At 42.4% G+C, this 19,983-nt stretch overlaps 1 protein-coding gene across 2 annotated transcripts in view; it reads right to left on the bottom strand.

Moving 5' to 3' along the window:
• The window catches only part of GALNT1 (polypeptide N-acetylgalactosaminyltransferase 1), an 87,683-nt gene extending 86,999 nt beyond the window's left edge, over positions 1-684 (bottom strand). Inside the window, exon 1 of one of the 2 annotated variants that reach the window (XM_040055224.2) lies at positions 560-684. The gene's annotated coding sequence lies outside the window, so the exon portion shown is untranslated. The remainder of the gene's footprint in view (positions 1-559) is intronic. The other variant, XM_058419386.1, reaches the window with a different exon arrangement.
• Positions 685-19,983: the final 19,299 nt, after the last annotated feature.

The raw sequence follows: 19,983 nt of genomic DNA, 5'->3' as shown, positions 1-19,983 counted from the left end.
CCGACTCTCTTCAGTTTCATGCATCAAAATGCAGTAAAATAAGGCTGATCCAGAGCCCAGCAGATAAGATAAACTCTAAAACATTAGTCACATGTTACGTAATAAACATCAACCGAAGGAACTTGACGTGACAGCGGGGAAGAGGTAGAGCCGCCGACGCTGCCCCGGTACTCCCCCCTGCACACACACACACACGCACACACAGCCACGCTGCCGGAGGCTGCTGACACGCAGCAGCTCCCGACCCCTGGAAGCAGCAACAGGACGTCCCGGGCCCCAGGACCCTCTCCCCGGCAGGAGCACCTCGGGGAGCCGCCGGAAGGCAGCCGCAGGCTGTGTGCGCCCGTTCCCCGCGCCGGCTGCCTCCGAGCGGGCACCGCGGCGGGGTCACCCCGCTCGAAGGAAGCGGCGGCCGAGGCGGCGGCTCTCCCGCAGACGGCCGGAGAGGGAAGAAGCCCGGCGCTGCCTGAACTTGGCGCTTCCCTTCCCCCGAGCCCCAGCGCGGCCGAGATCGGGGCGGGGGGAAGCGGAACCCGAGGCGCTCGGAGCCCACACTCACCTCGGCCCTCCTCTCCGTCGCTGCCGGGCGGACGTCGGGGCGAGGCGAGGTGCGCAGCCGGCCCCGCCGCTGCCGCGCCTGTCACCGGGCGCCCGAGCAGAAGAGTCCCGCAGGGTAAATCCTCCGGGCGGCGGCGGGGACGGGGACGAGCAGCGCTCCGCCCGCTCGTCGCGGCGGCCGCTGCCTCGCACCAAGTTGAGGCGCGGCCGCCGCTGCCGCGGCGCTGCCGGGCTGCCGGCCGCTACGGCCACGGGGAGCCGGCGCCTCCGCTCGCCGCCTCGCTCCGCGGCCGGGGAAGCAGCGTTGTTGCACCGCCGCCGCCTGGGCCCCCCTCTTCCTGCGGCTGCCGGGAGCCGCGCTCCGGGCGCAGCGGCGCGGTCACACGGAGCCCCGCGGCGGAGCCGCCGCCGCCGCCTCCCTCGGCGCCTCGGAGCCCGCAGCTGCAGCCCTCCGGCGGCGCCCGCCCCGCATGCCCCGCGCTCCGCCGCTCCCGCTGCTGCCGCCGGCGGCAGCGCCCCCGCCCGCTCTCCCGCGCACCACCGCTGCCGCCCGAGCCCCGCTCAGCGCCGCGTCTCCATCGCCGGCGGCAGCGGCGGCGGCGGCGCGGAGAGGCGGGATCAGGAAAGGGGCGGCGACCGCCCCGCGCGGCCCCGCTCCGCCCCGCCGCTGCCCCGGATGTGCGGGGGTCGCCGTGGCGGCGATGTCGCTACGCGGGGCGGGGGTCGCTGTCGCGGGCGTGCGGGTGCCCGGCGGAGGAGGGAACCGCCGCCCAGCCCGGTGCAGCAAAGCCGGCCGGCGCCGGTGCCCTCGGTGCCCGCCTGCCCCGGGCGAGGGCGGCCGCCGGCTCTGGCGGGTTCTAGCGCAACACGTATCGAGCCGGGGGTCCCCGGCTGAGAGGGCCATGTGGCGCTTCTAGCGCGGCCCTGCGGGTGCGTGGCCGCCGGCCGGGTGGCGGCTCTCCGTGGCGTGCAGGCTTTGTAGCCGGTGAGCAGGTGGGGTGTTTTCCTGTGTCATCCCTGCTGCGCTGGCACCTGCTGCACACGGGCTAGACGTGTGCCTTAAGAGTAGGTCTGGTCGGTGAGGACGAGCGGGAACCGCCTGGCACCGGCTCGTCCTTCCTATGCCTTGTGATGAGGGTCAGCAGCAGCTCCTAGCTCCTTGCTGGGCCACGGGTGGCTTCGGCATAGCTTGTGTGCCGTCAACGTGGTGCCCCAGCAGCGATTTTGGGACGCGTAGCTGAAATAAATGTTGCGTTGGATCATTAGGCTGCAACGAGCCTCTTCAGAGCAGTGGCCCTGGGCAAGGAAGCGTCAAAATGTTACATATGTGCCCTAGGACCATGTTTGTGATGTAAGATTATTCAATACAACTAGAAAATGACTTCACGCGCACACACCAAGATACGTTCTGACACTTAAACTCTGTGAAGTGTTTCATCTTCTCCCTAATCTTAAATTCAGCTTTTTAAGGTCTATAGATCAAAGTTTGTATGTCCCCTTTAGAAAGTCTAACTCACAAAGTTTCAGTGAAGAAAACGGGTTTCCTTGACAAGTGAATCTTAAGTCTCTGAAATTATGTATAACTTTAAAGAGATATTTGTTCACAGAATCCAAAAACCATGCTGTGCTCATTATAAACATTTTTAACAAGTTTCTTGGCAGAAACTTTCTGCCAAGTTTCTTGGCAGAAACCTCTCCTAGGGTGACTTTATGATGCTTGTATCCGTAATTGTCTGTTCTATTTATACTGGATATTAAGTTTTGCATCTTTAAGACTGGTTCTGAGAGTGAAGGGAGTTCTATTCAAAACAGAACTTAAACAGGGAAAGGAAAAAAAAAAAAGTGCAAAATTAGGTGAATGCTGAACACATGTCATACTGATGCCTCAATTTTGGGGGGAATTTTGCTGGTGCTTCTATTTATATCTCCCTTTAAAGACCTTTCAGTTCAGTCACTGACTGGTTCTAGCCCTTTATCCACAACACACTTGAAGTTGCCCTATGGTGTTTTCATTTTATTTAACCCTAAGGTTATTTCTTTTATTTTCTTTGCAACATCTGCAGGTGCTACTTGCTCTTGCTGCCCTCCAAAGTAACTTAGACCTTTTTAAACTCACTTGCGTATTTCAGCCATTCATTTGGGATGCTTTTTCTTCAGACAAAACCAGTGAGTTCAGAATCCTCATGTATCCACACAGATCTATTGAGGATGAGTACTCAGTTTGTGAGGCAGCACACAGGACTGTTTCTCCATACATTTTGATGTATATTTTGAAGATATTTGCCCAGCCTCTAAGCAGTAGAGTGCAGGCAGCAGCACGGTGGTTGCACTTGAAGTCCATCTTCCTTTTCTCCCCTCCCTGGGGAAGAGTCAAAAATGCAGGATGGATTCCTGAGAAGACTAGGTTGCACTGAGGATTAGACTAAAAGGGGTTTGACTAATGTTGACTGAAATAGTTTGAATTTAAAAAAAAAAAAAAATATCAGAAAATGCCTAAAGGTGTAGTCAGGTGACAGAGCAAACATTCCTGTGAAAATACCAAGGTAGCCAATATATAAACAGTAGGACAAGGAGGCATTCTTTGCCCAGTGGAGGGCTCCCACATATGTTCACCTTCCGTGAGCTGAATGGGATTCCTTGTGTGCCTAAACAACTTGAATGTTTGAGCTTTGCTGTATTGCTCAGCTGGTACATCCTCCAGGGAGTCTGTGCCCTGTGACAGGTAGCTTCCCTGTGAGAGGTAACGTACATAGGAGCTGTCAAGCTGCCTTCATTTAGCATTTATAGGCTGGGCACTAAATATGTGTGTGCTTATACACAGACAGATAATACAAGAAGTATCAGGCTTTCTCATGGGGGGAAAAAAATTAAAGTGTGTTTTAAATTAACACTATTTTTTTTTTTTTTAATGATCTATCGTATGCAAGCAGATTAACACTTGTTCTGATTGATGATGCCATAGGATGCATCCCAAGTTCCTCTGGTGGAATGTCTTTATGACACCGCAATTATCTATTCTATTACACGGCAGCCAAGTCCAGGAAACTCACTCAGCAAAAACACTATTAATTTCATGAAAAGAAAAAGTCAATGTGAGATGTCTAGATACAGCCAGAGACACTTAAAGAAGTGACATGAATTCACTAAACTCTGTAAATAAAAAGATGTAATTTTGAAGTACGTGAACATTCAAAAAAAGTAATTTATAACTTAAGGGCTAAGTTTTTGGCATTTGTATTTATAGAATTATACAGAGATTCAGGTTTATGGATTGTGGAGCACTACTAAGTCAACTTTGTAAAATTACTATTGGAAGGACCTTTTACAACATGTACAGCTTTAAGTCATGAGAACAAATAAGTACTTTTTAAAAATATTTGTGATGGTTTGTAATTATAGTCCATGCTAGCCTTTCGATTTCATGAGACTCTCAAATTCCTCTAGTATACATACTGCAGAATTGCCTGGAGGGAAGCAAGAAAAATTCTTACTTTGTATTGAGTATTATTCTTACTTTGGTTACATGTTTGGCTCAAGCTGTGCCATTCCCCTGATGTGTCCAGAACCCAACAAAACACCAGGTCTAAGAAAAACAGTAGAGGACCCCCCCTCCCCATGTAATTTGTACTACAGCAGGCTCTAACAGGCACAGTTCCCTGCACAAGTCTCCATCCTCTGTCTAAAGCCCACCTACAGATGCAGGGGCGTGAACTGACCATGACAAATGCCAAAGCTACCCGATGAGGAACTGAAGTTCAGGCTACCTACAAGGTAAATGGAAGCATCAGTGACCAGACCCCACAGGCAAGGCACATGTAACTATAATTCACATCAGCAGCACGACTTAGTGTCCTGAGGACAACAGCCAGGAGTAGCCTTGCCAAAGAATCCTCACAGAACTGGGATTAAAATACTCCCCAGCTGAAGGAGGTCACAGTGCCAGGGTTTGGCAGTTTGCTGCATCTGAGGCAGCATCCCATTTGAACTGAATGCAAACAGGCAGTACCTTAGTGGAGGTCATTTTGCACTCATTCAGTATTTAGACGGTGCTTAGAAACCTTAGAAATAAAAAGTACACTTATGTGCCGGACACAGTCAGCTTTGTCAAAAGGAAGAAATATGTAAATACTGTCTTCACATCAAATTTGGGTGTTTGTCTCACTAGAGATAATTACCAATGAGGAAATTGGCATTTATTGTTGAGGTTGTTACAAAGAGTGTCATAAACTAACTTTATTACATCAAAAGTTGAACTGTATTTGCATTATTTCCATCACATCGTCTTTGCTTTACAAGCTGACTGAAATAGCTGTTCTTGGAAGGTCTCCAACAAAGCATTCTCTTTGGGGCTACTAACTGCAAATAAGATTAAAGTTTAATATGTCTGGTAATCAGTTTTCTTTTAAAGAGTGCAATCTGATTTCTTATGGTCAGTTGGGATCCCACATATCCTCATATCCCCTGTTTTTCAACTTGCTGCTTTCAATAACCCAAAAAAGGCAATTTGCCAACAGATGTCCTTTCACCACTTTTCCTGAAATTGAGCAACTGAGAGGCAGTCATACGCAGCTTCTACTTCAGAATCCCAGGCTTCTGTCTTCTAAATGTAACCTCTATTTTTTGGTGGTGTTTTTTTTTCCCTTGAGCCTGAGCAAGAACAAAGTGTTTTATGCCTCCATTTGTTCCTATGACATGCAGTGAATAAAGGTGGGTAAATCTCCTTTGCTCAAACCCAAACAACAGGAGGAGGTAATCTCTGTACTCCACACTCAGATCATTGATTTGCTCCAAAAGAACTGTGACTGTACTGAGTGGATTTTTCTTGATATCAATTAAAACATCCTTTGGGGCAAATAGCAAAAACAGAGAGAGCACCACAAAAACGTATCTGTCTTTCGTGAACTCAGTCCTACCTCCCAGCTGAATCTGATCTCACACAACTTTTAAAGAAGAAAGGAGGGAGAAGCTGTGATCTGTGCTGACACCCAGAGGGAGGGTAAGAACACTGTCTCCCCCCACCAAGGTGAGGAGTAGAAAGGTCCCAGCATTCTCACTTCCCATGAATGCACAGCCCTTGTCTGCTTTACTCCTTTGCTGGGAAGGACTAGAGAGAGAACAGGTCTCCTTCACAGAATTCCTTCCCCGATATTGGACTGGAACTAGGATACCGTCCTGTAATAAGGATGGAAAACAGTGAGACTGGACCTGCAAAACTGGACTGAGTAAGCCTAGCCCTAAGGATACCATGTGGGTTTGACAGCCTAACAATTATTAAATCATTTGGCATCATGTGCAAGCTGCATAGCAGCCACAAGGCGTTCCTGACGTCTGTGTGGCAATATTGTACCACGGAAGGGTCAGGAGTTGCAAGCGACCATGAATCATTAAGGAAAGCTTTTGATAAAAGAGCATGATACACCAAAAAAAAAAAAAAAAAAACAAAACAAAAAAAAAACCAAAAACACCACCCCGCACCAAGTTGCCCATAGCGGCTGTGGAGTCTTCCTTACTGGAGATACTCAAGAACTATCTGCAGGCAATCCCATGCTGTGTGCTTCAGAATGACCCTGCTTGAGCAGGGGGGTTGAACCAGACGACTCACTGTGATCCTTTCCCAGCAAACCCATTCTGTGCTGGAAACAAGCTTTCAGTTAACATCAGAGCACATTGGTATATTTGTCAGTTTGGTTGTCAAAGGTCCAAGAGGGTTTAAACCAAGTTTGCCAAAGTAGGAGATTGCTTCTTGATATAAACATTTCAAAGAATGTAAATACCAGTCTTCAAAACATTGTTAAAAGCTTTTGGCAGGTATGAAAGTGCTTCCATTTCCATCTACATTAAACCTGGAACACATTCATCACTCTTACACAGCTTGTTGTTATTCCATATGCGATAATTTGTTTTGGTACTTATTTTTAAGTTCTGTAACAGGAAAAAAAGGTGAGTCCCGTTTTTCTAGGACATTTCTGTCACAGCAATGTTTCAATGTGTTACAAAACACTTAATCCCCAGATACAAAAATGTGAATGTTCAAAAAACACGCCCCCCCCCCCCCCCACCCCAAACTATTAGATTTCATTCAAATACACATGCAACCAAAAGGACTGAAGATTTATCACAAACAGCTCCAGACTTTACAAAGTAGTCCCATTATGGAAGAAATATGAATATGCTTTCTCCCAAGAAAAATAGAGGCAGCCTGAGGGCAACATAAAGGTATAGTAAACTTCTAAAAGATGAAGTCTCTATTTTATTTTTTACCACAATAACTTTATGTTATGGATAAACAAAGACAAGATATAATTTTATACCACCATTTGAAATTTCATAAGCCTGGCTAAAGAAACTTTTCAGAAGCAGCCTTAAAAAACAACAGTAAAACTAGCAACTAATATATTTGCCTGATACACTGTCTCATCTAGAGAATAGTAAGGTCTGTCTAACACCACCAGCTCTCCCTGCAGATGGGATCCCAGCGTTCCTATTTCAGCAGCATGTTTTTGTCACTGACTTAAAAATAATAAGTGATTAAAGTGGGAGCAGATACTAAATGTTTTCACATAAAAGCCTGTCACAGATTTCTCACCCAAATGCTTCCATCTACCCTTCACTATTTACCATCACTGTTCACACAGCAGGTCAACAGTATAATTTTTTGCCAAAAGGGAAACAAGGCAATTTTGTAGGGAATGCTAGGGGCCACTTGGAAACCAATTGCTTGAAGGAAAAGGTGCCTTCTGAAAAGGGACTGTAAAAGAGGTACCCAAGGGTTCAACTTTGTACCTTGATGGCTCCTTTAATAAACAGGCTCTGTTTATCACATACAGAAGAGCAAAGGAGAGGAAATGGGCTTCCCACAGACAGGTCTACAAGGCGAAGTTACCGTCTGCTTCACACATCATAGATTAAGCAGAATAAAAAGGCTGAATTCATCAGTGTAGAGATACACTGCATCATTAAATTATGCCTTCAGTGACAACTGAATAGTCCATTTGCCTTCAGCAGCTTTCTAGTGAAGGCAATGATTGGAACTTAATAAACAGTTGTGTTAGGAAAACACTATTTGTTATATATATGGCTTGTTAAGCACAAGCAGCAGAAGAAAGCAGGAGCATTTCTTTTTTTGTTAAAAGCATCCGAAGAAATGACTGGCAGATAAAGGAACTGGACCGATGTGATAAAAATACACTACTTACCACTCACTTTTCAGGTAGAATAAGCCTTTAAGAGGTATTTGGTAAGTTTTCCATTAGTCTGGTACTCCTAAAGTGTGCACTGAGTAGCATTCCAACATGTTATTTTCAGTAAAGTACTCCGCCCCTAATCTAGATTCCAGTTTGATTTCCTTACTGGGTTTTTTAAATAATTAATACCCACAGCAATTCAATTATTTCATTACATTTACCATTTACCTAAATGGCATTGCAAGTGAGCTACACCTGCACCAATGGATGGTTTGGGACAGACCAAAGGTGTGTCCAACTTCATATTATCTCCCTGACAACGCCCAAAATGAGTACCCTGGAAAAGATTAAACAGGCCACTACAAACACGTGGTGATACCTCCCCAGCTTCCAGCTGAACTTGCATTTCCTTCCTCTTTTCAATACAAAGGTGAGTTGCAGTTTACAGGAGTCTGCAGAGGCGATAACCCTAAAGACCATCCTCAGCTAGGTGTCTCCTGAAGTACATGCCTAATTGAAATGTACTGACAATAGGAAATTGCTGCAGGTGAGCTTTGTAGACAAGCAAGCTGCTGGCAAAAGCAAAAGTCAAATGTCACCTCTATGTCTTAATTCAGTTCCTCCATTATGATCATCCCTAGACCATGGGAATTCATGATTTGGGAATGTTGCGTGGTGCTTTTTAGGAGTGGAGCTGAAGCCTAGACCCAATCAGCCTCTCCAGTGGAAAGGGCGCTTGGGGAAACTCCGGCAAAGCAGTCAATCTCACACATCCACACATGCCACGTGGCTAGCTCAGCAAGGAGAGGCAAGAAGGCCTTTGCACTCGATCAGTTCCAGCCAGGTTTAGTTCCAGGAGCCAAAGAGGAATCCAGAGCAAAAAAGGCTGAACATATGCTGGTCTCAAGGTTAAGTATGAGCTTCAGCAGCCAATGGCCTTGAGGCACGGGTGTCCTGGGGTGACTGTGTATCCCCAATCTTCTGTTGGGTGCAGGGAGGGAGGGCAAGCGCGGTTTGTTTTTCCCCAGGAAAACTCTGCTCATCGGAGTGACCTTGAAGCGAGGGAGTTGGAACACAGCAAGACGAAAGAAGCTCTGTTGTTTTTCCCTGGCAGTTATTTAGTTTAGTGCTAGCGTAGTTAGACGCTGTAGAATAGCTGAAGCTTTTTGCTTTTTCTTCTTCCCTTTTTTTTTCCTTCCTTTTTTCTTTTTTGCCCTCTCCTCGGAACTGTTCCAACCTCTCCGGACTAAGGACCTGGGGAAGCACCGGGGGCCTCCACAGGGGACCCACCCCACCAAGACCAGCCCTGCACATCTCCTTTTCTCCCAGCGTCAGCAGAGACGGAGCGGTGGAGCACAGTGACGACCCTCAAGAGGAGACTTTCTTTAAGTTTGTTATCCCTCCGTAAGCGGCACGAAGCTCTTGTCATCGGGTATTGTGCTGGGAGTGCTTTGCCTGTTTAATAAACAGGTTTTTTCCACTTCTCTCTGAGGAAATCTTTTTTCCGGAACCGGTTGGAGGAGGGGAGGGGGGCCCCGTGGGAGGGTTTCTCCCAAAATCTGCCTGAAACCACCACAACGGAGCAGGCAGGATCAGTGTCCTGTAGGGAAAATGGGGCCAGCCACCGAGGTCCCAAACCCAGTGAAGACACAGAGGTAAGGAGAAACCAAAGGGCCAGGGACATTAGGGAGGGGAGAAACTGGGGCAAACCATCGTGTGCAGAGCACCATTGGGAAGTTCTCTCTCTCAGGCTGGACAGGTGACTCTATGATCTGTCCTGCCATGGCCAGACCCTAGGTATTATGTCAAGGGGCTGCAGGGACTCCACATGAGAATTCATGGTCTAGGAATTCAATTCAAACCCCCTTCACTAGGGGTTTTATTTTTGGAAACAGGGGGTGATATCTATGTGGGACAAATAATTTATCGAAAGTATAAAAATGTATTTCTGTATAACCAAGAAATAACCTATCATTCAGATTTCTTTGTTAACAATTTTCAAGAATTAGAAAGATGTCTAAATTTTTATCGCTCCATTCTTATTATTAAATCCTTCTACCCCACAACATATATAGTATATACAAGTATAAAATATTTGGCTCAGGATATGTTTAAGGGATAAAGGCATTCTAACATGTTTCCTTCTGTCTTGCTGTGTAGCAATGATCTTTGATCTTAGTACATTCACTGCCTCCCTTCCAGGCTTGCAATGATTTTAGACAAGACGGATGAAAATGCCTCCACCTGGAGCTATTTTAATGCTTAGTGCCCAATTCTTAAATCCTGTACAGGAGCAGAGTGCACTGTGGCTGAGCACAAGCCCAGGATGGAGGGATTAGAGAAAAAAATCCAGCACCTCAAGGCAGTACTTGGCAGCTGCTGTTTCAGCCCTAGAGCTACAGCAGCTGCCACAGCCAAAGCAGCAGTGCTTGGCACAGACAAAATAAGGAAGGCTTGCCTGATGTGCGTCTTCCCACCTTGTGGCTTGCCTGCATTTTTTAACTCATCCTTTACAAATAGTTCTACCTGGGGACTAAACATGTGGATCCAAAAGAAAGGCTATGTTTTCATCCCTATTACACAATACAGCCACAGAAATCTCCCCTACATCCCCCTCCCAGTTAAATATGATGCTAAATTAAAAATAAACCACATTGTTTTCATAAATTATATATTAAATAATTATATATCTTATACATTAAAATTATGTATCAGAAAGCCTAGAGGTGGACAGTAAGAAAGAGCCTTTCCTCAAATGTAACAAACATGAAGACTGTGCAAGCAATGAGCTATACTTTTAGGAAATGGTGGGAAAAAGATTGAGCATATAGTCTAGAACCAACAGAGCAACATTAATGTATTTAATTCGATATGAATCTATTTTCATACCTTTCTTTTCCTCCAGTCTTTTCCAGAAAAAGGTTTAACTCTCCAGAGTGCCATTTCTGAGACAGCTTCCCATAATGAAAGAGGGAAAAGTCTATGAGCTTTCCAGTACAATAAGCGAGCAGCAGATATGTGTGAGTACAGCTCAGTAAGTAGGTATTTCCAGAGAGCTTAGATAAAGTGCTTAATACGATGCCCAAATACCACAAGTCCCAGTGGGATAGTGAAGCTTGCTATGGAAAAGAGACAATGGAACAAAGTCAAAGACAGTGCAGGAATATGATCTTTCCTTTTTGAACCATTTCAAAATCCAACAACCTTTGTGTGAACCTGTCAGTCTGATGAAGTCAACGGAATGATGCAGCACAGGCTGTGGCCATGGAAGGTAAAATAGTACCTGCTCAGAGCTATTAACTGCATTCCAGTTTTCCTCTGCTAATTCTGGGGCTAATCATCAGAGCCAGGAGTAAGCACAATATTGTAATTTCTAAAGTACAGTTTTAAAGTTGCACCTCTAAACCTAAACAGTGTCTAGCCTTTTGCTACTCATCAACGCACATAAGATCTGAGTTGTATTAAATATTGGGAGCATTTGCACTGGTTAGTGCAGGCACTAGGTGAGTAAATATGCCCATCCCTCATGCTTTTAACCTGAGGTTCTCACAGCTTTTCCTTTTCCTATTCCTTTTAGAAAAACAGCACCAAGGCCAGGAGACACCACACTGAATCCTAACTACACTGCAGGTGACCCTGTAATGCAGGATACAACCTGTGACCTCCCTCCCTGCTTCTCCGGAGCAAACTGGGGTCTTGCCTCAGGCTGCAAAGCAAGTCAATGACATAGTGCCAAGAGGATTTAAGGTCTCACCCTGCCTCCCATTCCTGGGCTACATTACTAAGTCATGCTTCCATTTTGGTACATACATCTCAACTTTCATTAAAATATATCACTGTTTAGCAGAGTTTTAACAATGAAACTTATTTTATGGTTTAAAGTATCCTTCTTTGGATAAAGAGAAAAGCATTTTATTCTAAAATACACTCCTATCTTGCAATGTAAGTGTTAAATCTCTAGCTGAAAGACTATTTATGGTCTGCATAGTTATTCTTTCAGGGTATGACATCACCCTCAGCACATGCATAGCCCAGAACACATAAATTCTTCTTCCTGAAAATTCCTTTCATTACTCTCAGATTGTTAAACATCACCCAGTGGCAAATTTGTAACTGATATCTTTTGTCTGAAATTGATTTGCATGCTTATTTCTTTTGTTAACTCACTGGGGTCTCTTACCTTTTGCATCTACAACAGAACTAAGGATGTAAATATTTTAGGATTGAGAGAATAAATTATTCTAGCCTATTTGCCATCTTCTAAACCTGTATTTATTTACTTTTTAAAAATGACTGTTTTGTTGCAAACAATACTCTTTCACAGTAACACATCCTCTGGTATTAACTCAGATGCAAAATACAATTTTCTACCCTACCTCTGATGTAGGACTTCAGCCTCATCTGCTGATGGCCACTCTCCCTGACTTTGCAAAGGAGTGACCTTCTGAAGTTAACACTGTTTTGTTCATTCAGTATCACTGCTCCAACTAGCTGAACATTATCAGGACGATCTGAAGCCTCTGAAAGCAAAAGGTTTAATCAGAGCCCCTCATTCAGTCCTTGGAAGTATTCTTCAGAAAGACAATTGATAAAAAGTCTTAAAATTGATTTCTTGCAGGACCTGTGAGTGGCTGCTGCAGAGGATAAGGAGATGGCACAGATAGGAGTCCCATGAGGAAAATCACTTTAACCTGAAGAACACTGGAATTCCCAAAAGCTGAATGGTGAGGAAACCAATTACCTGAAAACATAGGCGGTGTTTTGATATTTTTATAATTGCCTTTTCTTCATGGCTCTTGGAGCTGTTTTTCTCTTAGTCTCAGTAGTAGAGCCAGTGCCTGCAGCTTGCTGCTGTCTGTCAGGTAAGCAAGTGGCCAGCATTGCCCTTTTGTTATGGTGGATCAGGCCCTTAATCTGAACAGTACTGTCTGTAATGAATCTCAAAACCTCCAGGGCATTCTCCTGTATATGGCACAGTTATCTGCTTCCATGTAAAACACACTTTTTAGGCACAAGTGCTTTGCTGCTTCTGAGATTGAAAATGGGATGAACTCATATTCAAACAGAGCAGGAAATACCTCCCTAACTTTCTTTCACCTATGCTGTCAGTCAACAAGACTTTCTATTTTTATAAAATGGGCAGATCTGCCTTCCCTCATGTATCCAGTAAAAGCAATCTACTCTAGTGGAAGGTGTCTCTGCCCTTGGCAGGGTTTGGGACCAGCTGATCTTTAAAGTCCCTTCCAAACCAGTCTGTGAACTTTTTAATATATTTTTTTAAATGTTTGTATGTTTGGGCTCTCATAGTTGATCACTTTGCTACCAAACAACATGCTCTGATCTTCTTGATAGTGACTTTTTTAGGATTGTTGTTGTAGAGATACTTCCCTATTCAATTTCAAACAAATTTTTGGACATACACAGATACAGAGGTAAAGAATGGAAATGGACATAACTGATTATTTTTCTATTTGAAAACAAGTTTTTCTGCTGTTCTAGACAGATGGAGAGAAAAAAAATAGTACTTAATGAGGTGGGACATATTGTACTTCTTGACAGCACTGCTGAGCCAGAATACCATTTTTTAACATGAAAACCAATGCAGTAAATAATGTGCCTTTCAAATACAGATTTAAAGTAAAAACCAATACACAAACCGACTCATTTCACCTAATTTTCTCATAACATAATGGCTTTATTGCCTATAGTTGTATTTATTACTGCTCCCTCTTCCTCCCATTTCCTACCCCGCTCTTTTCTCTCAAAAGAGAAGATAACAGATGCTAGCAGAGTAACCCTCAAGATAAAAATACCTAAGAAACCATGCACAATTCCCCATGAATTCCTTCAAAGCATGCTCCTAAAGGATATGGTGATGCACTGCAACCTCAAAACTGAGCTCTGGTCAGTGTAGGACATAGTTTTACACTGCTAGAATAGAAATGCTGCTCTAACTGTATCAAAAAGCTTACAAAATTTATAAATTTGCAAAGTTTTAGAAATTCTCTGCTGGCAAGATTAAATTACCCCAAATTACCCCCTGCTCTGAAAGCAAAGATTGAAACCATCTGGGAAGGGGAAAAAAAAAAAAAAAAAAAAAAAAAAAAAAAAAAAAAAAAAAAAAAAGAGGTGTCAATTATCTAGAATAAGCTTCTGCTTTACATACAGCTTATTGGTAAATATATGGTCAGACTGCAACAACTCTACTGAGCCAGCCCGGCCTCAGGTTGGGAAAACTTATTTTATGCATGTGATTCAGGAAGCATGAAGAAAAGAAGGCTCATCGAGGGCCCACTCAGTCACCTGGCAGAATGTTGCTAGCTGGAATGGAGTTCAAGGGACTCTGATGGGTAAAAGCACGTATCTTTGGCTGCCAGCATCAGGGTTAACAAAATCTGGGATCTTCTACACTTACTCCCAGCTGCACAGAAGCCAAAGTTACCTTGACGATCAGTGTTCATCAGTAGGTTGGAATCTTACTGTCCAAGGTCTACAATCCTTCCTCTCTCAGAAGCCACAAAGACAGCAAAATGAGATGACTCCTGGAGCAGCACTCAAAAACACAGCTTTTGAAATTTCAGAAAGCCAACTCAAATTCTTTAAATGCAATTTTGGAATAATTCTAATTTAATTGCTCTGTTTTGCCTCAAGAGTTTTTGTGCCTATGTTTTCAATTAACATTTTCAAGCCAAAACCTAAAAGCATTTTGCTGTAAGTAACAGCAGAAGCTAATGTAAAAGCTAATGAAGATTGTTCTTACCATTGAATAAGGCACAAAGGAAAATAAGAGCCCCAAAGAATTTACCATCTAAGGGCTCATTAAATTCAGTGGGACTACTTCCAAGATTAAATGAGCACTTCTGGGCTGAGTATCTGTGAGATCAGTTTCATATTGCAGACGTAAGATACAAAACTTCCCCTTGAGACTGGGAGAATAATTATGCATAGCAGGAGGCATGTACTCACTTACTGTACTCTATACCAAAGCTTTGATGATAATAGGAGAGCCCTCTGTTGTCTTCTTCTACACACTCACTCTTACCTCTACATATGTGTATATATAGATGTTTAATCTTTTTTTAGCTTATAATTGTGTCTGGGTACGTGACTTCCATAAGTCACATAATACTGAAGTCTCTCTCTATATATATATATATTTATTCAAATCCAATCTACCACTGCTGTATGTCACATAGTGTAATAAGAATCCATAAGCTGAGAAAGCAAGGGGGCATTTAGAAACAAAGTCCTTCATACAGGTTGCAACTTCATTCTCCTAAAACATCAGAGCTCCCACTTCCAGTTTTAGAGAAATATCATCTCCTTAAGTACATGAAGTTAACTCCTCTTTCTGCAGGCATTATAGCTTTTGCTATGGTCAATGGAGAGTTCTCCTCTGCTTCCAAGAGGAATCAGACTACACCTTGCTCCATCCAAACAGAAATTATACAGACAAGACTATGGCGTCCCTGCTGATGAAGGAGATACATACTTTAGATATTTCATGGTCACCAAAATAAAGGAAAAAAACTTCAAACAACACAAAACCCAAACTCCACCCAACCAAGCTTATTTCTTCTATGTATTGTTTCAGAGGTAGCAAAATTCCCTCTTTTCAACCTTGAGTACAATTTTAAACAACCAGATTCATATGAAGTAGGAAAGGGGATATTAACCACTGCTTTGGGACTAGGCAGGTAAATAATCCGGCAAAATTTAGGAATTTAAACCTTAAAATTACAAGAGATTATAATCTGCAGGAAAACCCTTACACCTTGTCAGGGTGTTAAAACTAGTTTCAGGTATTCATACTAAGCTCCTACCAGGTTGGGTTGTTTTTTTGTTTTTTTTTTTTTTTTTTTTCATAAAAATTTGGGATCTATGCAAACGTCCCTGAAATACAATGAATTTGTATCTTTTTAAAGAGGAGATTGAAAACTGCCTACTTGCCTACAAAATCATCATCATTTTCTCAGTTAAAATCACATCCCATATTGCTCTCATTTAATCAAAAAACAGTCTTCTCAGGTTAGCAGAAAGAAGTGGCCTATTAGCATTAGCTAACATTAACATTAAACAAATAAAAATAATCTAATAGCTCATTCAAAAAATAAGGCAAGAATGGAAAGGAAAAAAAATTACTTGGAGCAGACACTTTGCTCCAAGAAACATAAAGAAAATACCATCTATTTTCAACAAGCATTGGCAGAGCACACACTTAGAAAATCACTTAAGATTTCATGATGGCAAAAGCAAGATAGCATCAATATTTTAGATTCTGTAACATCTGTTTACAGTCAAGAATTTTTTCTGAAGCACTATAAATTGGCAATTGTTTATGTACAGTAATGGACTCAATTACTCCTACCCCAGATTATGCAATAAGCATATTCAGTCACTGAGATAATTAAGCAACACATATACACTCTGAGCTACAGCACAGCCTTGCCAGCATTACTTCTGCCAAATCAGAAGACATGCACACATTGCAATGTCATTTATTCGCACTTCATTTTCCAGTACTTCACCCTTCACTGTTCGCCTTTGTGATGCTAATGTACCATTGCCTTGCAAATAATTAAAATTATGGTCTGACCACATGCAGTTTGAAGAAAATAGTGTGTGACCTTCAACACTACACAGAAACACATCCATGCTAGAAAACAAGGTTATGCAGCATTAGGGAAACCACTACGCAAATTTATGCACATTATAAAAGTCAATACACCAACCAAAATTTTAAGACACCTTTTGATTGCACAAAGATAATGTATGTTACATCCTCACGTAACAGAATTTTTTTTTTTTCTGAGTGTCCCTCAAAGTCTCAGTTTAACCACCATAATTTGTCTCCAGACTTGAAATCTGCCACAAGTATTCCCCTAATTTTTTTTTTTTTTTTGGTAGGTTAAACACTTAAGTTGCTGATAGTTACCTTTGAAGGCCTAAACCTCCTTAAATTTACTAAGTCCCTGGCAGAAAAATGCTTCACATCACCAAGCTCGCATTATCTAACATCTCTTAGAACTTACTAATTGGGAGAGACTGAACGTCACTGCAGATTAATGCACCTCCTTTCGGTATAAGCACCTGAGTTGAATCTAATCCGTACAAAAGTGACTAAAAATCAATCTAATCTGACAGTTGTGAGATTATTAAGTATAATTATATGCATTATCAGATCTTTAGCTGCAGAAGACAAATTCCTTGAAACACTTCAAGAGAGGAATTTAAATATTTGTAGGGTTTGTTTTTTTCGGTGTGGGTGTTTTTGTTTGTTTGTTTGTTTTAATTAAAAAAAAACATTTAGACAACATTTTCAATCATAAAAGATGAAAGGTGATCAAGACAGTATCTTCTGTTCATATCAGCCCTCAATATTTGCTACAGGAAACAACACATTCCCATGCCAGAAGTGTGCTGGAGGAAGGAAGGAATTGGGGGAAGGGAAAAACCTTGAAAAGCACTCAGATGCATCATTTTTAATTACCTGAAAATATGCATTACATTTTTAATGATAGGCTCTCTTCCATTAAAGGGGCAGAGATCTTAGCTTGCTCATATAATGACATAATCAGGAACATTTCTTGTTGGCAAAGGGCTGTATATATCCACCTAATACAGGCAAGTAAACTCAGGCTTTTTACCAAATCCAGAGCAATGGGCATGACCAGTAGAGCATAACTCTGATTTTAGGCTACTTTTTTTTTCCCCCTCCCTCAGTTTGCTGAGTGATATTCAACTACAAATTAGAAAACATAAAAGACAATACATCTATTTTTGTCAATAATCTCAGCAATAAAACAACACTAAACAGTACTGAGGAAAAAAAAAAAAAAGTTTGTTTCAATAGGCATGATTAGTACTGAAAAGATTTAAATTGTTTTGCAAATTTTTGTACAACATGACATATTCAACAGCACTCAGTTAACAATGATCTTCATCAAAATCTTTCTTCAAGCAGTAAAATGCATCCATTTATAATGCCAGTATTTTAAAAAATCAAGACAGAAATTATTAAATCATTGCATTATGAGCATTAAAAAGCACAGAAAGGCTGTGTGTCAGAACTTGGAACGTGACAGTGTGACTAAACCAACAAATTTGTATTTAGTGAAGAGAATAGGTTCTCACGTCTAAGATAATCACATTGTTTGCTACTACTGTCTTAATTTTATTCCCAAATGCGCATGGGTAGTGGAAATCCAGATGATACAATCTATTAGGATTTCCAGAAGGCTTAAGGAAGCTAAGGATCTACCAAAAAATAATTAAGGCTCTTACAGAGATGAAGAATTTTTCAAAAATAGAATAAAATCACCTACAAGAGTTAGGGAAGTAAACAGTCCTCACAGAAATCTATCCTGGGACTCGTGCTGCTCATTGTATTTATAAGAAAGCCAGGAGATGTAGCAAGGTGGCAAAAGTTGCTGATGCCACTCCATTATTTAGGGTGGTGAAAGTGAGGGTTTATTATGAAGAGCCACATACAGACCATATATGACTTAGAGATTCAGCAATAATCCAGCACAGGAAATTAGCTAGAGACAAATGTTTAAAGACACACTGGAGAGTAAAGCTTTTCAAATACACAATGAGCTGACAAATATTACTCAGGAAGAGAGGCCTTGAGGTTAGGAGAGCAAATTATGGAAACATAAGCTTAGTGCTCAACAACAACATCACAAAAAGAAAAAGAAATCACTTATCTGAAAAGGAATTGAGAATAAAACAAAGAACATCTCTTTGCTACCTATACAGTGACTGCGTCTTAACTTCTATATGATTTCTGTGCCCTCCATCTGAAAGGACGTAGAGCTCAAAATGTTTCAAAGAGGGCAACAAGGAAAATCCAAGCATCATCTACCATATAATAAATATGTAAGGTAGAACTTTTGAAACAAGCCACAGAAATGTTTAAGAATGAATAAGGAAAAGGTTGATAAAGTCTTTAGCTGCAACAGAGAGCTGCAATGTCTGTCTAGAAGGACGAGAGCCAAGAAATGCCAAATGAAGTTAAAAGGGAGTCAGGTTCAAAACCAAGAAAAAGGTTTTCACACAGGTGATGGAGCTGCAAGGGCTTCTGGTTGTGGGATACCATGAGCACCAAAAGCTCAGACTTGCTCAAGGGGCACCAGACAAATTCAGGGAACTGGAATCTAACAAAAGCTACAAAATACATAGAAATCATCTACAGAAAAGGTGTCATCCTGTGTAGTCACCCTGTTTGTACAGTATTCCCTGCACATCTGCTTTCAGCTCCCATGGGGATGGTGCACTGGGTTAAACAGGCTGACCCCATCCAGCCAGCCTCACATTCTCACTGCTCTGTGTGAAAGCACATGCTTTTAACGAATGACCATGGAACTGACGGAATCACAGAAAACAGAACTGCAAAAATTCTTGAGAGGTCATTTAATCTACTCTCCTGTCTCTGGGTGGAATCAGTTGTGCATGATCTTCTGTGGCAGATGTCTAACCTGTTTTTCAAAACCTTCAAAAGCAAGCTATTCTAGTGTGAAGCAGGCCTTCTCTGAAAAAAAAAGCTCTCTGTAATGCAACCTGAATCTTCCTTGCTGCAAAGTTAATCCCTTTATTTCTTCATTGTTACAGGCACAGAGGGAGATGGTCCCTCCCCTTTTGCAGTGGCCTTTCATAACCTTGGACTTATCTACCAAAACCTAGAAAGAAAACTCAAGCCCTCTCAAATTGTTGTCACCTTATCACTAAAAGAAAAAAAACAAACAAGCATCGTTCCTTACAAATACCAAAATTCCTCCACATATTCCCACTTGAGGGCATCACAGAAAGTAACAATCAGATTCTTCTAGTAGGCACATTTATTTAAAAAAAAAAAAAAAAAAATCCCCCCAAAAAAACCAAACTACAAACAAACAAAAAAACGACCAAAATAACAGAAAACACCAAACCCAGATCAAACCCACAAATGCAAAAATGTGTGAAGTCTGTTTAGTATAAAAAGAATGGCCTATAGCACATAATAAATTGAGTTAATCTACAACAGGCAGAGAGAACAGCTCTTCCTTTTCTGCGGAATCTCCTCCTGTCCCCTTCTCCTCCTTATCCTTGTATCACACAGATAACCCCAATTCTCAACCACTCTTCACAGACTGCTCCAGACCTCAGAGGAACCTCTTCTTCTCTTCAAGACAGGAAAGATCTGGAGAGAGCCCAGAGGTGTAATGCCCAAAGCCAGACATAGCATTCAAATTGAGCCTAA

The sequence above is a fragment of the Hirundo rustica genome, chromosome 1 (genome assembly GCF_015227805.2).
Source record: "Hirundo rustica isolate bHirRus1 chromosome 1, bHirRus1.pri.v3, whole genome shotgun sequence".
Taxonomy (NCBI): Eukaryota; Metazoa; Chordata; class Aves; order Passeriformes; family Hirundinidae; genus Hirundo; species Hirundo rustica.
The sequence above is the reverse complement of the archived record's forward strand: the minus strand, read 5'-3'. Positions and strand labels throughout refer to the sequence as shown.